Source organism: Lolium rigidum, chromosome 6 (assembly GCF_022539505.1).
Source record: "Lolium rigidum isolate FL_2022 chromosome 6, APGP_CSIRO_Lrig_0.1, whole genome shotgun sequence".
NCBI classification, from domain to species: domain Eukaryota; kingdom Viridiplantae; phylum Streptophyta; class Magnoliopsida; order Poales; family Poaceae; genus Lolium; species Lolium rigidum.
In genome coordinates this window covers 264,852,561-264,871,712 of record NC_061513.1, presented here as the reverse complement: position 1 = coordinate 264,871,712, position 19,152 = coordinate 264,852,561, and positions in this window count along the sequence as shown.

The window sequence follows — 19,152 nt, the reverse complement described above, 5'->3', positions numbered from 1 at the left end:
CTGTAATTTCAAAACTATTGCAACTGTACTTTTGGTGTACTTTGCACTTTGGTTATCACTGTACTTGTACTTCGGGTGTTTTAATGTACTAGTACAAATGCCCGTGCGTTGCCACGGGTATTCAAATTTTTTTCTCAATGCACATATATAATTCATAACAAACATACATTTTCTTGAAATGCATGAACTTTATTTTTAGAATTGGTGAATCTTTTTCCAAATTAGAATATTTTTATAAAACAATGAACATTTTTTTGGATGCTCGTGAACAATTGTTGGACAACACGAACATTTTTTTTCTAATGCATGATTTATTTTTGTAATATTAAAATTTTGATATTCACCGTGACTGATTATTGAAAGCTAACTTTTTTTAATTTTTTTTAAACAAACGAACATAATGCATCAACTTAAACCATGACCGGCCAAGACAGCTGCCTGGGTGCGGCGGAAATCAAAGGCATGAGGGTCCACTGCCGCGGCAAAGCAGAAGCGAAAGGCAACCATCCCCCGCGGCCACCCTCCGCCGCGCCATTCCTGTAACTCCTCTAACTCCCCACCAACACACGTTTACCCTCTTTGACGGCGGCCCAGTCTTGATTTTTATGCCCGCGATATTCGTAATTAAAACCTCTGTTGTGTCGCATTGTTTAGGGATATTTATTTCCAATCTATCAGCGCTGAGAAGCTAACAACACTAAAATCAAAGATAGGCAAGCTTAAGCCTTCCTTGTGATCAAAACCGATATACTGTACATTCAGATTATGAGAGCTTCATGAGAGGATAGAACAAACTTGCTCAACACATGCAATGCACAAAATAGACATGGGGGCCTTAAAGCAAAATAAGTAGAAACTCACGTGTTCCGCGATTCTGTCACATTAAAATCACTAAACTACAGCCTCTAATTTTGGAAACAAAAGGAAAAGTTTCACTTATTGAACACAGAGCTAGCATACTGCTTTCTATTATGCTGATTTACATTCAAATGTTCTATTACGCCGAGTTGCATTCAAACTGATGAATAATCGCAAATATATGAAGTGGTGAAAGAAAGTGTTAAACAAAGTTGCAATCTGTCTGTCTGTGTAATGAGGAATACAAGGTGAGTCCATTAGACAATCAATCCAAAGAACTTTTTGCCTATACAACGGCACCAACTATGGTTGACTACCAACATCAAAAAAAGGAGAGAAGGTTAATTAAGTTTGCATGAACAGATGGTTGTTGAATTACTCAGTCCATGCCGCCGCCGTCGGCAAAGTGGTCACACACCGTGCTTGGTCCCAGGCCAATGAACTGCTACTGCAATAACCTATAAAAATAATGCATACATTTGGCCTTTAAGTTACACAGCTAAAGAAGAACTTGTGCTCTGATCACGGTGAAATTAAACTATACAAAATGGCAGTGTCCTGCTGACAAACCATAGACAAAATCCGACATGAAGTTGATATTAGCACACATTTTTATGAAAACTCAAATTTTCGAGACTCCCAATTAGGCCAATCACAAGTAGTAAATAATAGATGGAACGTACACAAAATAAGTTCTCATCACGCCGTCTGCACATAGTAAGATTCAATAAGCATTTCCAACTCTTCGATACTAAGCTTAAGCTTAGCAGTACTTTCATGGGCTCTCTCTCTGTCTTATCATCACTGTATTCTTCCACCCTGAACACAAGTGGAATCAGATATATTACAATCATAAAATCATGCTAGATATAAATTTATTCAAGACATTTAAGGTAGTTGTAGCGCTTAATTTGATACCACTATCCAAGTAACCAGAGAAAAAAATAGCTCAATTTTTAGGTGACATAACAGTTTACTGGGTGTTCCCTGGGTGTTCTTCCAGAAACACGCCGACGTCATTGCGCAGTGGTCGGGAGCCCCTCGATGGTCACGGTGCGGGCGCCTCAGCCTGCCTGGCAGTTGCACCTCCAGTCTCCCGATGAAACGACCAGCCTTTGTTGTGTGGAATGCAATCAGGACAGATAGCTGGAGGAATAGGTATCAGAGCAGAGTCACGTATCAGTACACTGAAGAAAACATTGAACAGATCGAGCCACTCATTCAGCCAAAAAAATGCAAGATTGCTGCAGCATGAGTTGAAGATATATGATGGTTACCATATAATCCGAACAGAAAATGGGACATCATACAATTCATAAGTACCTGCTCTGCTGTAACACCCCAAATTTCAATGAAAAGAAAGTTAGAGGATTCCAGAAAGCAAAATTTCAAACCAACAAAAACTTTTCTTTTGCATATAGTACCATGCATAGGACTTGTGCATTTGAGTGATATGCTATGATGATTGTTACTACTTGTCTTTGATATGCTCTAAAAACCCTAGAGTGATCATATGAAGATCACCAACCAAATAAATCAAAGAGGAAGAAATTCCAATAATTGAAAAACTCTAAAAACCCTCACATATGCCCTATGGCATTTTTATAAATTTTGACCCTAGACCTATTTGGTCTTCACCATTAGTTGAATAATGTTATTAAACACTTATTACAACTTTTGGAATCAAGGGTTCACAATCCAAATGAATTTCAAACACATCTTCCACTCACATGTGATGATGGTCAATTCTCGCCAAATATAGTCTGATCACCACTTTGAGCCCCTGCAATTCAACTTTCTCAAACCAATTCTTGCTAACTCTTTGCACCATTTCAAAGTCAACATCAAGGTGAACAACTTTGATGAAGATCACCCTGCCAAATTCATCCTTGATCCATAGCTATGCTCATCCAAAGTTGCAACATTATAACAAGTTCAACAATCTCCACTTAGCCATTTTGGCCAAATTTTGAATTCCAATTTTTCCACCACCACCTCAATTCACCTCTGGTCACTTACAACTAATACCAACACTCACTTTTCAAAAACATTCACCATTTGAAAATTTTCCAATTTGGATAATTTTATATTTTCCAAAATTGAACACTATTCACACACTATAGCAAATAGTGATCTACTCAAACAAATCTACCCTAACCTGCCCCAATTGGTCCCCTGGTTCCCTCTCTCACTAACACCAACCTAAAAACCCTAGGAGGAGAGGCATTGCAAGCGTGGCATGGCCATGCCGGCCACATGCCGGCCATGCCGCACCACCTCCTCTCTCCTTCACCTCCCCACCGGCCCTGGTGTCCAAGCTCACCACCACGACACCCTAGCGCCGCCTAGCACCGCCCCGGTCGACGAGGACGACGACAACGCCGGACAACGCGCGCCCAAACCGGCCCTGGATGCCGCTCGCGTCGCGACCATGCGCGCCATGGACGCGCACTGGACACGCGCCGCGCAGCCCCTCCGCTCACGCCCTGGACCCCCTACCCTCGCCGCCAGAACCTCTGCCTCTCGCCGGAGAAGACGACGCACCAGCGCCGTCCGATCCCCTTCTAATCCTACGGCTCACTTTGAAACATACCGCTTCGGACGTTATGAGCCGCTGACATGCGGACCCCACCCGTCGGCCAGGCCCGCGCGCACTGGATGCGTTGCTGTGGGCTGGCTCGGGCCGTTTTCAAATCATTTCGGCCCAGTTAGTTTCCCGCCGGCCTGTTTAATTCAAAACCAGTTTATTTAATTCAAATGAATTCCAATACTGCCCAAACTTTGAAATTCAACCATTTCAAATTGGCTAAACCAAATTTAGTGAATTTTATGTTGTTGGAAAGCCACTGAAATTCTCTACCATATGCCACTGGCCTCATGGTCAATTTCTTTGTAGAATTAATTTGACAAAAATAACAAGACAGGGACTTTTCCCTATTCAAATAATTCTTAAAAATCAACCAAGATAGATATTAAGTTAATTCCAACTCTAATAGCTCACATTTGACTTACACTAATTGTTTATGCAATAAAATGGTGTGGTCACTTTGCATGATCATGCCATGGTTTAATGAATGGATATTTTGACTAGTTTAACTAGTTGATATTATCCAAAACTATTAAAGTTAAATTGTGTGAAGTCTTACACTTCATTTAAACTTGTATCACATGAATTCATGGGATGTTTGGACCCCTGGTTCCAAACTCTCTTATATGAATTTCTTGAGATTTAAATCCAAGGTAGTGTTATTTAAATGGTATGAGGTGATCTACCTCATTTAAATCATTTTCCCCAATTGATGATGATGAACATTGGACTTAGGTCAATATGAGTTCATCCATGAGTATTGGAGAAATTAAATCTTAAGAAAATTTCAATGAGAGGAAATTATTTCTCAAGAACCCTATGGAAACTATCATTTACATAGGGAATGCAAAGTCTATTTAAATCCCACAACCCATGCACCATAGTTTATTTATTTGGTGTGCATAGAGTAGTTTGTGTGTTTATTTGTGATGTGTGGAATAGCCATGGAATTAGTGAGTAATTATACTCATATTCAAATTTAGACGGTAGCACCGGAGAGTACGCCGAAGAAGAAGGTTGCTACCAGGAGGAGGAGGAGGAACAGTTTGAGAACTACCAAGGCAAGCTATACTCTTGCAAGTTACTACCAATGCAAGCTAATATTCTTGCTAAGTGCAAAGCCCCTTGGGGCAAGGCACCATGTTTCTTATCTTTTCTTATGTGAACCCATCCCAAGTTTTTACTTTACAAGTTTTTACTTGTTTCCTAAATGAGTTACTTTTATAGTTAACTTTGGTCAACATACCAGTTGGTTATTAGAGTAGTGAGTTAGTCTCTTCCAAGCAAAGCAAGGTAGCACCCCTCATGAATTAGAGCTAGTGCTAATAAACTAAACTTGACTACTCTAGATGGGAACCTGGTGATTTTGAAAGGATTTTGAAACCTTGGGATGAAGATGCATTCCATTGAATGATTTTTGAAGGTGAATATGACCAAGAGAAGAGGGTGATTTTTTTTATAAAACATGATGTGGGTTTGAATGCGATACCTTTCCAATTATTAAGTACCCCCACAATACCTGATTATGGGTAGGGCTTAACTGGAAGTTTATGCGTCTTAGTATGGGTTCCCTCTAAACAAGCGTCATCGGGGTTATGCCGAAAGCTGCCTCTACCACAAAAGAAACGATACGATATGATGCGAAATGAGGTGAATGTCCGGCCCAAGCCTCGTGCAGTTCCCGAGCCGACCGACCGTCTTCACCGGGAGGCCAAGCTCATGGGGAGAGGTGCTCATACTAGGATTCGTAAGTGAAAGGTTATGGTTGATGATCCGCGTATCGTGTTACGATTATTCGGGAAATCCCGACGGATGAAATCAAATGTTGTGGCACAAGTGTGCAACCTCTGCAGAGTGTAAACCTATTCGAATAGCCGCGTCCACGGTTACGGACGGTTGGAAAGGCCATACAGCTTTCCGATGTCATATCTTTGAAAATGATGTTGAAAGGTGATGGTGAAATGACTTGTGGTGGATTGAATTGAAATCACCACTTGAATGGTGGGAATGACACTAATGTTCCCCCTTGAGTTAGTTAGCACTTGAGTAAGCTTTTCTCAAAACTTTGTGAACTAAAACTAGCTTTATGCAAATAAACTAGAGCTTAGCAACCCTACTAGAATGTCTAGCACTTACTTTAGTATTAGTTTGCGAGTACTCAACGTACTCACGGCTTTGTCCCTGGCTATTCAAATGGCCAGAGTATGAAGATGACCAAGGAGATGACCAGCAGGACGCCTATGACAACTAAGCGCCTTCCGACGTCAAGCGTTGGCCTGTGGACTAGAGAGTCCTCGTATCTTACGCTTCCGCTATGTTGAACTATGCACTGGTGTTTGTTCGTTGATCAATAGATCAACTATTCGTGTAATATGGATCATGGGATTCCAATTTGTAAGACTTATGGTTTGTAATGAATGATGATCGTGATACTTAACTATTATGCCTCGCAACAACAATATTCCTGGGATTGCGATGTATGACATAATAGGCATTCGGACTTAAAAATCCGGGTGTTGACAAGTTGGTATCAGAGCCATTGTTTGACCTTAGAAGACCTTAGCTAGAATGGGCGTTCTGAAAAACTTAACTTGGAAATCAAATGGAAGAACTTATTTGTGAAAATTTACTACCCTCTTGTCTTTGAGACTTTGCCAAAATTTGAGGAATCATGTCCTATCTTATTTGAATCAACTTAAAACTTTGCCACACTTTGCACTCTCTAACTTACTCATCCAATTCTCTTTCAGATGGAGCCGAATGAACCCATCAACACCAAGTTTTATCAGCTTGGGAACGGAGGAAGCTTGATCTTTGAGCACGACCTCAACGCCGTCTCTGACTTCCTTGGGCGCCCACACCCCGAGTTTCACGGGGTTCAGCTGGACGACATGCCCGGAGGAGAGTTGCAGTGGGTGATCACTGCCGACTTGAGGGGCAAGATGGAGCCTCCCACCTCGGAGAGGATCCTCTTCTCCTTCCGCGAGAGCAACTGGCTCGACGGACTCGCACGTGGCCTACAGGAGGCACTTGCACGCCTCTGTGGACAGAACGTGGTGCGCATCCTCGCCTCTCGCTACGCCCACCTTGTGAGGCGTGATGCTGCGGGAGTGCCCATGGAGCTGCAGCCGCACCCGGAGTTGAGGCACCATGCTGAGCACCTGGACTTCATGCTCTACCAGACTCAGAGGGACCTCGACGCCTCTCGCGCTTACGCGAACCAGACCCATGCTCACATCACCGAGCAGGGTGAGGCGATCAAGCTACTCAACAACGATCGCAAGAGCCTTCGCCAGCAGCGTGCCAAGAAGGACGCTACGATTCGCCGCCTTCGCGCCCGGATCGCGTCACTTGAGGCCACTGTCAAGGCCCAGGAGGATCAGATTCGTCAGCTGGAGGATGACGATGGAGGCATCGACATTCGAGGAGGAGATGCTTTTCTGAGCGATGACGACGACTTTGAGGAGGATGAGAACACCGAGGAGGAGGACTACGAGTTCCTGGAGGCAGGACCCGATGACTACGTCCCGATTGATATCGACGATGAGGAGTAGTTGCACTAGTTCACTTATAGTAGGTGTGAGTTGTATCCCGTCCTTTGTATCGTAGCTTGAGAATGGTTCTTAAAACCATGGGAGTATGTGTGTAGTTTGTACTATGTGTGGCATGAATGAATGAATGATATGTTTGTCATGAAAAGATTACAAGTTTTCAAATGCTTTTCAAACTTAACCAAAATGAACCATAGCATGTTCCCTCTTATCTCATAATCTTCTACATCTTCAGATGGCCCCTCCGAATCGCACCAACGACGCGATGCTGCAACTTCTGCAAACCATGCTTGCAGACCGGGAAACCGAAAGAGCCGAGCGCCAAGCCAACCTCATCGCCTTGCAGAACATCGCCAACCAAGGCCATGGAAATCATGACCACCCCGGATCCAAGCTCAAGAACTTCCAAAACACCAACCCTCCTGTGTTTAGCAAGACCGAGGAGCCACTCGACGCCGATGATTGGCTCCAGACCATGGAGAACAATCTGGAGGTAGCTGGAGTGGAAGCCAATGAGAAAGTGTTGTTCGCCACTCACTATCTCGCTGGACCAGCTCGCGCTTGGTGGACAAGCACCCGTGCCATGAACGGAGGTCAATTCATGACTTGGGAAGATTTCAAACTCAAATTCAGCAAGTACCATGTACCCCCGGGTCTTATCAAGAAGATGAGGGATGAATTCCGTGAGCTGAAACAAGGTCGCATGACGGTGGTTGAATACCGCGACAAGTTTCTCACTTTGTCAAGGTATGCCCCTGATGAGACCGACACCGTTGAGAAGAGGAAGGAGAGATTCCTGAACGGACTGCATGATGAGATGCAGACTATCCTCGTCAACATTCCCTTCGCCGACCTCGAAGCCCTTGTTGACTCCGCCATCCAGATGGAGGGCAAGTTAAACCAAGCCAATGAGAACCGCAAGCGCCGCATGGCGAGTCAGAGTGGATCAAACCACCCCCAAAAGTTTCGCCCTAGCTCCAGCGGAGGTTTCACTCCGAGACACAACAAACCCCCGATGCAGAACTCTCGCCCCGGTTATCAGAACCGGAGTGGAGGAAACTCCAAGCCGGGAGGCTACAACAACAACAACTACAACCGCGCCCCACCCCGAGCCCCTAACAACACCAACACCAACATCACCACCACCCCCAGAACCAGAAGCAATGCCATTCCCGTTGCGAACAAGCAGGACAAGAGCACTATCACTTGCTACGAGTGTGGTGTAGTGGGACACTACTCCAACGAGTGCCCCAAGCGTCTTGCCAAGCTCGCCGGCAACACCGCTGCCCCTGCACAGCAGCAACGCCGTGTCTCCACCGGCAAGAAGTTCGTCCCCAACAACCCCAACAACCGCAACGGCCGCCTCTACCACATGAACGCCGAAGAACCCCAGGAAGCACCGGATGTTGTGCTGGGTATGTTTTCTGTCAACCACACCCCTGCTAGAGTGTTGTTTGATTCTGGAGCATCTCATTCCTTTGTCACCGAAGACTTTGCATCAACAAGTAAAATTCAACCCCTCAGTTTGAAGCATGTTATGATAGTTCAAATCCCCGGATCAACCACCAAAGCCAGAAAATTTTGCAAAAATGTGCCTATCAAAATCCATGAAGTAGATTTCTTTGCAAATCTAATCATTCTTGGAACCAAAGGTTTGGAAGTTGTCCTAGGAATGGACTGGATGTCCAAGCACAATGGATTGATAGACTGCGCCAAGAAAGCCATAACCATCACTAGCGAAGACCGGTATCGTAGTGGAGCACGTCTCCGAAAAACTACCCGTAAAATTTACGTGCAACCAAAGTGTATCCAAGCCAACTCGGAGCAAATCAGGGTCGTCTCGTCGCTACCCCGATGTGTTTCCGGATGATCTACCCGGTATGCCCCCGGATCGGGATATCGAGTTTATCATCGAGTTAATCCTCGGAACCGGACCCATCGCCCGGAGAGCCTACAGGCATGAACGCAGCCGAACTTGTGGAGCTGAAGAAGCAAATAGATGACATGTTAGCCAAAGGTTTGATTAGACCAAGTGCATCCCCCTGGAGATCCCCCGTCTTGTTTGTCGACAAGAAGGATGGTGCAAATCGTTTATGCACGGACTATCGTAAGCTTAACGATGTCAACATCAAAAACAAATACCCCCTACCCAAGATAGAAGATTTGTTTGACCAACTCACCGGATCCCGAGTTTTCTCCAAGATTGATCTTAGAACTCGGATACCACCAACCGAAGATCCGAGCCACCGACATTCCAAAAACTGCCTTTACCACCGGATATGGGTTGTATGAGTACAATGTCATGTCGTTTGGACTGACCAATGCCCCCGCTTATTTCATGAATCTCATGAATAAGATCTTCATGAACTTTTTGGACAAGTTTGTCGTTGTGTTCATCGACGACATCCTTGTCTACTCCAAGTCCGAAGAGGAACATGAACAGCATTTGGAGATTGTCCTAGAAACCCTTAGACAACACAAATTGTATGCCAAGTTTAGCAAGTGTGAGTTTTGGCTGGAAGAAGTTGGATTCCTCGGACACATCTTGTCTGCAGGAGGAATTGCCGTAGATCCCGCCAAGATCAAAACTGTTATGGAATGGAAAGCCCCAACCACACAAATCGAGGTCCGCGCTTTTCTTGGATTAGGCGGATACTACCGCAGATTTGTAGAAGGTTTCTCGAGCATCGCTCGACCCATGACCCAACTGCTGAAAAAGGACAGAAAGTTTGAGTGGACCGACAAGTGCGAACAGAGCTTTCAACAGCTCAAGAGTAGACTGACAACAGCCCCAATCCTGATCATGCCAGATATCGCAAAGCCCTTTGACGTATATTGCGACGCCTCCAAGACTGGACTTGGATGCGTGCTTATGCAAGAAGGCAAGGTTGTATCCTACCTTTCAAGACAGCTCAAGCAACATGAACAGAACTACCCAACCCATGACCTCGAGCTTGCCGCCGTGGTCTTAGCCCTGAAAGTTTGGCGTCATTACCTCATGGGTAATCGATGCGAGATATACTCCGACCACAAAAGCCTCAAATATATTTTCACCCAGAAGGAGTTAAACATGAGACAACGCCGATGGATCGAATTGATCAAGGATTACGACATGGAGATTCACTACCACCCCGGCAAGGCCAATGTGGTAGCGGATGCTTTGAGTCGACTGCCGTGCCAGTTGAACTCCATGCTCGCAACCGAACAGCCCAGTTTGCACCAAGAGTTTGAGCAGTTCAGACTTGAACTTGTGAGTGAAGGATTCTTAGCCAGCATAGAACTGCAACCCACCTTGGTTGGTCAGATCAAGGAAGCCCAGAAGGACAACGCTAGCATTGACGGAATCAAGAAACAGATAGCCGAAGGAAAAGCCCCGGATTCACCGTAGACGAAGCCGGAGTGCTTTGGTACAAAGAACGTCTCTGCGTACCATCGGACTCTGACTTGAAACAAGTCATTCTGCAAGAAGCCCATGACACCCTTTATTCAATCCACCCCGGAGGTACCAAGATGTACCAGGACCTAAAGGAGCAATTTTGGTGGCACGGAATGAAGAGAGAGATCGGTAGCTATATCGCTAAGTGTGACATCTGTCAGAGAGTCAAGGCAGAACACCAACGACCCGCCGGACTGTTGCAACCCCTTCAGATTCCAGAATGGAAATGGGACTCCGTAGGAATGGACTTTATCACCGGACTGCCCAAATCCAGCAAAGGCAATGATTCCATATGGGTAGTGGTCGATAGATTGACCAAAGTCGCCCATTTCATCGCCGTAAAAACCACCTATCAAGGCCCCAAGTTAGCTGAACTCTACATCACCAGAATAGTCGCTTTGCACGGCACCCCCAAATCGATAGTGTCAGATAGAGGATCCCAGTTCACCTCAAGGTTCTGGCAGAAAGTGCATGAAGGACTAGGCACTCGCCTAAATTTTAGCACCGCCTATCACCCTCAGACCGACGGACAGACTGAGAGAGTAAACCAGATACTAGAAGACATGCTTAGAGCATGCGTACTGGAATACGGATCCAAGTGGGAAGACTGCCTACCATACGCAGAATTCTCCTACAACAATAGTTACCAAGCCAGCCTACGAGATGGCCCCCTTTGAAGCCTTGTACGGAAGGAAGTGCCGTACCCCCGAACCGGTCGAAGTCGGAGAGAGTCAAGTTTTCGGCCCAGTATGTTCTTCGTGAAGCCGAAGAGAAGGTTCACAAGATCCGCGAGTATCTCAAGACTGCGCAATCCGGACGTGAAGAGCTACGCCGACAAGAGACGCTCGGGAGATGACCTTTGAGATCGGAGATTTCGTCTATCTCAAGGTATCCCCCTTGAAAGGGATGCAAAGGTTTCAGCTGAAAGGAAAGCTTGCACCTCGCTATGTGGGACCTTTCCAAGTCCTCAGCCGCCGAGGTGAAGTATCTTATCAACTCGGAGTTGCTCGAAGAAATGTCGGCTATGCACGACGTTTTTCACATCTCACTTCTCCGGAAATGTCTTGAAGTCCCTGAGAAGACCGAAGTGTTCAAGAACATCGATCACCGATCGGTGGATATCAACAAGGATCTGACTTACCGCGAAGTGCCGATTCGCATCCTAGAAGAAGCTTACCGAACCACCCGTACCCGAAGCATCAAGTTTTTGAAGATCCAATGGAGCAATCATACCGAAGATGAAGCCACCTGGGAACGCGAAGACTTCATGAAGAAGGAATACCCAGATCTCTTTAGTACCTAACTTTCTTTTCGATCTCGGGACGAGATCTTTTGTAAGGGGGAAGGGTTTGTAACACCCCAAATTTCAATGAAAAGAAAGTTAGAGGATTCCAGAAAGCAAAATTTCAAACCAACAAAAACTTTTCTTTTGCATATAGTACCATGCATAGGACTTGTGCATTTGAGTGATATGCTATGATGATTGTTACTACTTGTCTTTGATATGCTCTAAAAACCCTAGAGTGATCATATGAAGATCACCAACCAAATAAATCAAAGAGGAAGAAATTCCAATAATTGAAAAACTCTAAAAACCCTCACATATGCCCTATGGCATTTTTATAAATTTTGACCCTAGACCTATTTGGTCTTCACCATTAGTTGAATAATGTTATTAAACACTTATTACAACTTTTGGAATCAAGGGTTCACAATCCAAATGAATTTCAAACACATCTTCCACTCACATGTGATGATGGTCAATTCTGCCAAATATAGTCTGATCACCACTTTGAGCCCCTGCAATTCAACTTTCTCAAACCAATTCTTGCTAACTCTTTGCACCATTTCAAAGTCAACATCAAGGTGAACAACTTTGATGAAGATCACCCTGCCAAATTCATCCTTGATCCATAGCTATGCTCATCCAAAGTTGCAACATTATAACAAGTTCAACAATCTCCACTTAGCCATTTTGGCCAAATTTTGAATTCCAATTTTTCCACCACCACCTCAATTCACCTCTCGGTCACTTACAACTAATACCAACACTCACTTTTCAAAAACATTCACCATTTGAAAATTTTCCAATTTGGATAATTTTATATTTTCCAAAATTGAACACTATTCACACACTATAGCAAATAGTGATCTACTCAAACAAATCTACCCTAACCTGCCCCAATTGGTCCCCTGGTTCCCTCTCTCACTAACACCAACCTAAAAACCCTAGGAGGAGAGGCATTGCAAGCAGGGCATGGCCATGCCGGCCACATGCCGGCCATGCCGCACCACCTCCTCTCTCCTTCACCTCCCCACCGGCCCCGGTGTCCAAGCTCACCACCACGACACCCTAGCGCCGCCTAGCACCGCCCTGGTCGACGAGGACGACGACAACGCCCGGACAACGCGCGCCCAAACCGGCCCTGGATGCCGCTCGCGTCGCGACCATGCGCGCCATGGACGCGCACTGGACACGCGCCGCGCAGCCCCTCCGCTCACGCCCTGGACCCCCTACCCTCGCCGCCAGACCCTCTGCCTCTCGCCGGAGAAGACGACGCACCAGCGCCGTCCGATCCCCTTCTAATCCTACGGCTCACTTTGAAACATACCGCTTCGGGCGTTATGAGCCGCTGACATGCGGACCCCACCCTGTCAGCAGGCCCGCGCGCACTGGATGCGTTGCTGGGCTGGCTCGGGCCGTTTTCAAATCATTTCGGCCCAGTTAGTTTCCCGCCGGCCTGTTTAATTCAAAACCAGTTTATTTAATTCAAATGAATTCCAATACTGCCCAAACTTTGAAATTCAACCATTTCAAATTGGCTAAACCAAATTTAGTGAATTTTATGTTGTTGGAAAGCCACTGAAATTCTCTACCACATGCCACTGGCCTCATGGTCAATTTCTTTGTAGAATTAATTTGACAAAAATAACAAGACAGGGACTTTTCCCTATTCAAATAATTCTTAAAAATCAACCAAGATAGATATTAAGTTAATTCCAACTCTAATAGCTCACATTTGACTTACACTAATTGTTTATGCAATAAAATGGTGTGGTCACTTTGCATGATCATGCCATGGTTTAATGAATGGATATTTTGACTAGTTTAACTAGTTGATATTATCCAAAACTATTAAAGTTAAATTGTGTGAAGTCTTACACTTCATTTAAACTTGTATCACATGAATTCATGGGATGTTTGGACCCCTGGTTCCAAACTCTCTTATATGAATTTCTTGAGATTTAAATCCAAGGTAGTGTTATTTAAATGGTATGAGGTGATCTACCTCATTTAAATCATTTTCCCCAATTGATGATGATGAACATTGGACTTAGGTCAATATGAGTTCATCCATGAGTATTGGAGAAATTAAATCTTAAGAAAATTTCAATGAGAGGAAATTATTTCTCAAGAACCCTATGGAAACTATCATTTACATAGGGAATGCAAAGTCTATTTAAATCCCACAACCCATGCACCATAGTTTATTTATTTGGTGTGCATAGAGTAGTTTGTGTGTTTATTTGTGATGTGTGGAATAGCCATGGAATTAGTGAGTAATTATACTCATATTCAAATTTAGACGGTAGCACCGGAGAGTACGCCGAAGAAGAAGGTTGCTACCAGGAGGAGGAGGAGGAACAGTTTGAGAACTACCAAGGCAAGCTATACTCTTGCAAGTTACTACCAATGCAAGCTAATATTCTTGCTAAGTGCAAAGCCCCTTGGGGCAAGGCACCATGTTTCTTATCTTTTCTTATGTGAACCCATCCCAAGTTTTTACTTTACAAGTTTTTACTTGTTTCCTAAATGAGTTACTTTTATAGTTAACTTTGGTCAACATACCAGTTGGTTATTAGAGTAGTGAATTAGTCTCTTCCAAGCAAAGCAAGGTAGCACCCCTCATGAATTAGAGCTAGTGCTAATAAACTAAACTTGACTACTCTAGATGGGAACCTGGTGATTTTGAAAGGATTTTGAAACCTTGGGATGAAGATGCATTCCATTGAATGATTTTTGAAGGTGAATATGACCAAGAGAAGAGGGTGATTTTTTTATAAAACATGATGTGGGTTTGAATGCGATACCTTTCCAATTATTAAGTACCCCCACAATACCTGATTATGGGTAGGGCTTAACTCGGAAGTTTATGCGTCTTAGTATGGGTTCCCTCTAAACAAGCGTCATCGGGGTTATGCCGAAAGCTGCCTCTACCACAAAAGAAACGATACGATATGATGCGAAATGAGGTGAATGTCCGGCCCAAGCCTCGTGCGGTCTCCAGTGCTGACCGATCGTCTTCACCGGGAGGCCAAGCTCATGGGGAGAGGTGCTCATACTAGGATTCGTAAGTGAAAGGTTATGGTTGATGATCCGCGTATTGTGTTACGATTATTCGGGGAAATCCCGACGGATGAAATCAAATGTTGTGGCACAAGTGTGCAACCTCTCGCAGAGTGTAAACCTATTCGAATAGCCGCGTCCACGGTTACGGACGGTTGGAAAGGCCATACAGTTTCCGATGTCATATCTTTGAAAATGATGTTGAAAGGTGATGGTGAAATGACTTGTGGTGGATTGAATTGAAATCACCACTTGAATGGTGGGAATGACACTAATGTTCCCCCTTGAGTTAGTTAGCACTTGAGTAAGCTTTTCTCAAAACTTTGTGAACTAAAACTAGCTTTATGCAAATAAACTAGAGCTTAGCAACCCTACTAGAATGTCTAGCACTTACTTTAGTATTAGTTTGCGAGTACTCAACGTACTCACGGCTTTGTCCCCGGCTATTCAAATGGCCAGAGTATGAAGATGACCAAGGAGATGACCAGCAGGACGCCTACGACAACTAAGCGCCTTCCGACGTCAAGCGTTGGCCTGTGGACTAGAGAGTCCTCGTATCTTACGCTTCCGCTATGTTGAACTATGCACTGGTGTTTGTTCGTTGATCAATAGATCAACTATTCATGTAATATGGATCATGGGATTCCAATTTGTAAGACTTATGGTTTGTAATGAATGATGACTGTGATACTTAACTATTATGCCTCGCAACAACAATATTCCTGGGATTGCGATGTATGACATAATAGGCATTCGGACTTAAAAATCCGGGTGTTGACATCTGCCTAAGATGAACAACAAAACAAGGAAGCAGAGAAGAAAGAATTGCACGGCCTCTCACCGAACCCAAATCCCAAATTCAATGTGTTGTTCTATTGGGTGCTAATTTTCCCCTCACCTAGCAACCTTCTCTCGATTATGGTTTGCTGCTAGGAACATAACACGGAGACAAAGATGAAAACTGAGGCTGAGTGCATTCTCTTGTGGCCATCAAATCTTCTGGTATGCTATGATTCTACCATGAATGATGTAAACTGAAATGTTCATCTATATATCGTGTTCCACTCAAGGCCCAAGATTAACTATTATGTAAAAAAGCTTAATTCAAGTATGAATGGAGAACTGCTATGGCTTTCTCTTGCCCTGGATGTGGTCAAAGCCAACCAACAATGCTCACATAACATGCTTGTCCTAGATGAATGCCCCCTGAACATTTGCAGTTAGCATGTTCAGTGGTCATTACAAAACGATATTCTAGAAAAAGACATCAGCAAGAAAACCTGGAGTGAACATGCTAAATTTATATAAAATTGTAAGTGAGAAACCGTCTGTTTTTTTACCTTGCTCTGTGATACGTCTCCAACGTATCTATAATTTGTGATGTTCCATGCTTGTTTTATGACAATACCAACATGTTTTGTTCACACTTTATATCATTTTTATGCGTTTTCCGGAACTAACCTATTGACGAGATGCCGAAAGGCCAGTTGTTGTTTTCTGCTGTTTTTGGTTTCGAAATCCTAGTAAGGAAATATTTTCGGAATCGGACGAAATCAACACCGAAAGTCTTAGAAATACGCGAAGCTTCCAGAGCACCGGAGAAAGGCCGGAGGGGTGCCAGGGGGGCCCACACCCCAGGGCGGCGCGGCCCAAGGGGGGGGTGCCCCCCTATGGTGTGGGCAGCCCGTGGCCCCTCCGACTCCGACTCTCCGCCTATATAATCGTCCCTGACCTAAAAACCTCGACAAGTTCGACGGAAACAGAGAAAACCATCCAGAGCCGCCGCCATCGCGAAAGTCCAATTCGGGGGACAGAAGTCGCTGTTCCGGCACCCTGCCGGGACGGGGAATTGCCCCCGGAGCCATCTCCACCGCCGTCTCCACCGCCATCTTCACCGCCATCGCTGCCTCCATGATGAGGAGGGAGTAATCCACCCCCGAGGCTGAGGGCTCCGCTGTAGCTATGTGGTTCATCTCTCTCCCATGTACCTCAATACAATAATCTCATGAGCTGCTTTACATGATTGAGATTCATATGAGTTTTGTATCACTATTCATCTATGTGCTACTCTAGTGATGTTATTAAAGTATTCTATTCCTCCTGCACGGTGTAATGGTGACAGTGTGTGCATCCGTGTTAGTACTTGGCATAGGCTATGATTATGATCTCTTGTAGATTATGAAGTTAACTATTGCTATGATAGTATTGATGTGATCTATGCCTCCTTTCTTAGCATGAAGGTGACAATGTGCATGCTACGTTAGTACTTGGTTTAGTTGAATTGATCTATCTTACACTATAAGGTTACTTAAATATGAACATTTAATTGTGGAGCTTGTTAACTCCGGCATTGAGGGTTCGTGTAATCCTACGCAATGTGTTCATCATCCAACAAGAGTGTAGAGTATGCATTTATCTATTCTGTTATGTGATCAATGTTGAGAGTGTCCACTAGTGAAAGTCTAATCCCTAGGCCTTGTTCCTAAATACTGCTGCGTTACTACTGCTTGTTTACTGTTTTACTGCGTTACTACTGCTGCAATACTACCACCATCAACTACACGCCAGCAAGTTATTTTCTGGCACCGTTGCTACTGCTCATATATTCATACCACCTGTATTTCACTATCTCTTCGCCGAACTAGTGCACCTATTAGGTGTGTTGGGGACACAAGAGATTTCTTGCTTTGTGGTTGTAGAGTTGCATGAGAGGGATATCTTTGACCTCTTCCTCCCTGAGTTCGATAAACCTTGGGTGATCCACTTAAGGGAAAACTTGCTGCTGTTCTACAAACCTCTGCTCTTGGAGGCCCAACACTGTCTACAGGAAAAGGAGGGGGAAGTAGACACCAAGCTATTTTCTGGCGCCGTTGCCGGGGAGGAAAGGTAAAAGGTACTCACACTCCGGACCTCGGCTACCAAGCTATTTTCCGCCGTTGTAAGTACTCGAAGCTATTTCCTTTAGATTCTGCAATTGCATCTTTTTGTTTCTTGTTTACACTAGTTAGGCATAATGGAAAACAACAAAAAAATTGGTGAGCTTTTTAATCTTTTTCCTGATTTAGAATTGTTTGATGCGAAAATTAAAAAACCTATGGAACCTTATTTGCATGCTAGTAGCGATGTTATTAGTATGAATGCAATTACTCGCTAATACTATGGAAAAGTCTAAGCTTCGGAAGCTAGTTTATATAAAAATAATCTTTTTTGCTCCTCAGCTTTGGAAGAAATATTTTGCTCGATAATGCTTTATCTCCCATATGCGATAACTCTAATGATGCTTCTGATATTTTAAATCCACCTGCTAAAAGTATTCCGTATAAAATACCTATGAAAATTATTGAACGTGTTATGGACAACCATTATAAAGGGGATGGAACTGTCCATCCTAGAGATCATTTACTATTTTTGCACGAATTATGCGGGTTATTCAAGTGTGCAGGTATCTCTATGGATGAAGTGATGAAGAAGCTATTCTCTGTTTCGCTCTCTGGTAAAGCGGCGCATTGGTATAAATTGTTGGAGAATAGACATTCTCTTGGTTGGGAGGAAATTGCATCTCTCTTTTATTCTAAATTTTATCCTCCTCATGAAGTGCATATTGATAGGAATTATATTTATAACTTTTATCCTCGTGATGGAGAGAGTATTTCTCAAGCGTGGGGGAGATTGAAATCACTAATGCTCAAATGTCCCATTCATGAGCTCCCCGTAAAGTTATTGTTAACAATTTTTATGCGAGGCTTTCGGGACAACACAAGGACTATCTGGACGCGTGTTCGGAGGGATCTTTCACAAGCAAGGAGGTTGAAGCTAGGTGGGATCTTCTTGATCGGATTGAGGACAACGCTGAAGGATGGGAGAACGACAAAGGTAAAGAGTCAGGTATAAATTATGATTATGAATGCATTGAAGCTTTTATGGATACCGATAAATTTCGAAATATGAGTGCTACTTATGGCCTTGACTCTCAAGTTGCTGCAAATCTTTATAAATCCTTTGCTTCTCATTTTGAATTGCCTAAGAAGAATTTTGATAAGTATCATGAACCTTTTAAAGAGGCTTGCATGAAGAATCAAATTGTTGTTAATTATTGCAATAAGCATGCTCAAACTCCTAAGAATGCTATTTCTTATAAGCATGTTAATTTTTGTGGAATGCATAGACCTTGTGGAATTAATCAAGTCAAAGATGAATATTGCATCCATCATATTAATGAAAAAACTAGAAAGTGGTTTAGGGCTCTAGATGATCTTGGTAAAAAAGTTTGTGCCCTCTATCCTTTTATTTGTGAAGTTTGCCATGAAGTGGGTCATTTTAATTTTCAATGCTCCTCCGATGATAATTTGAACCCAATGAGTGCTGCAAATTT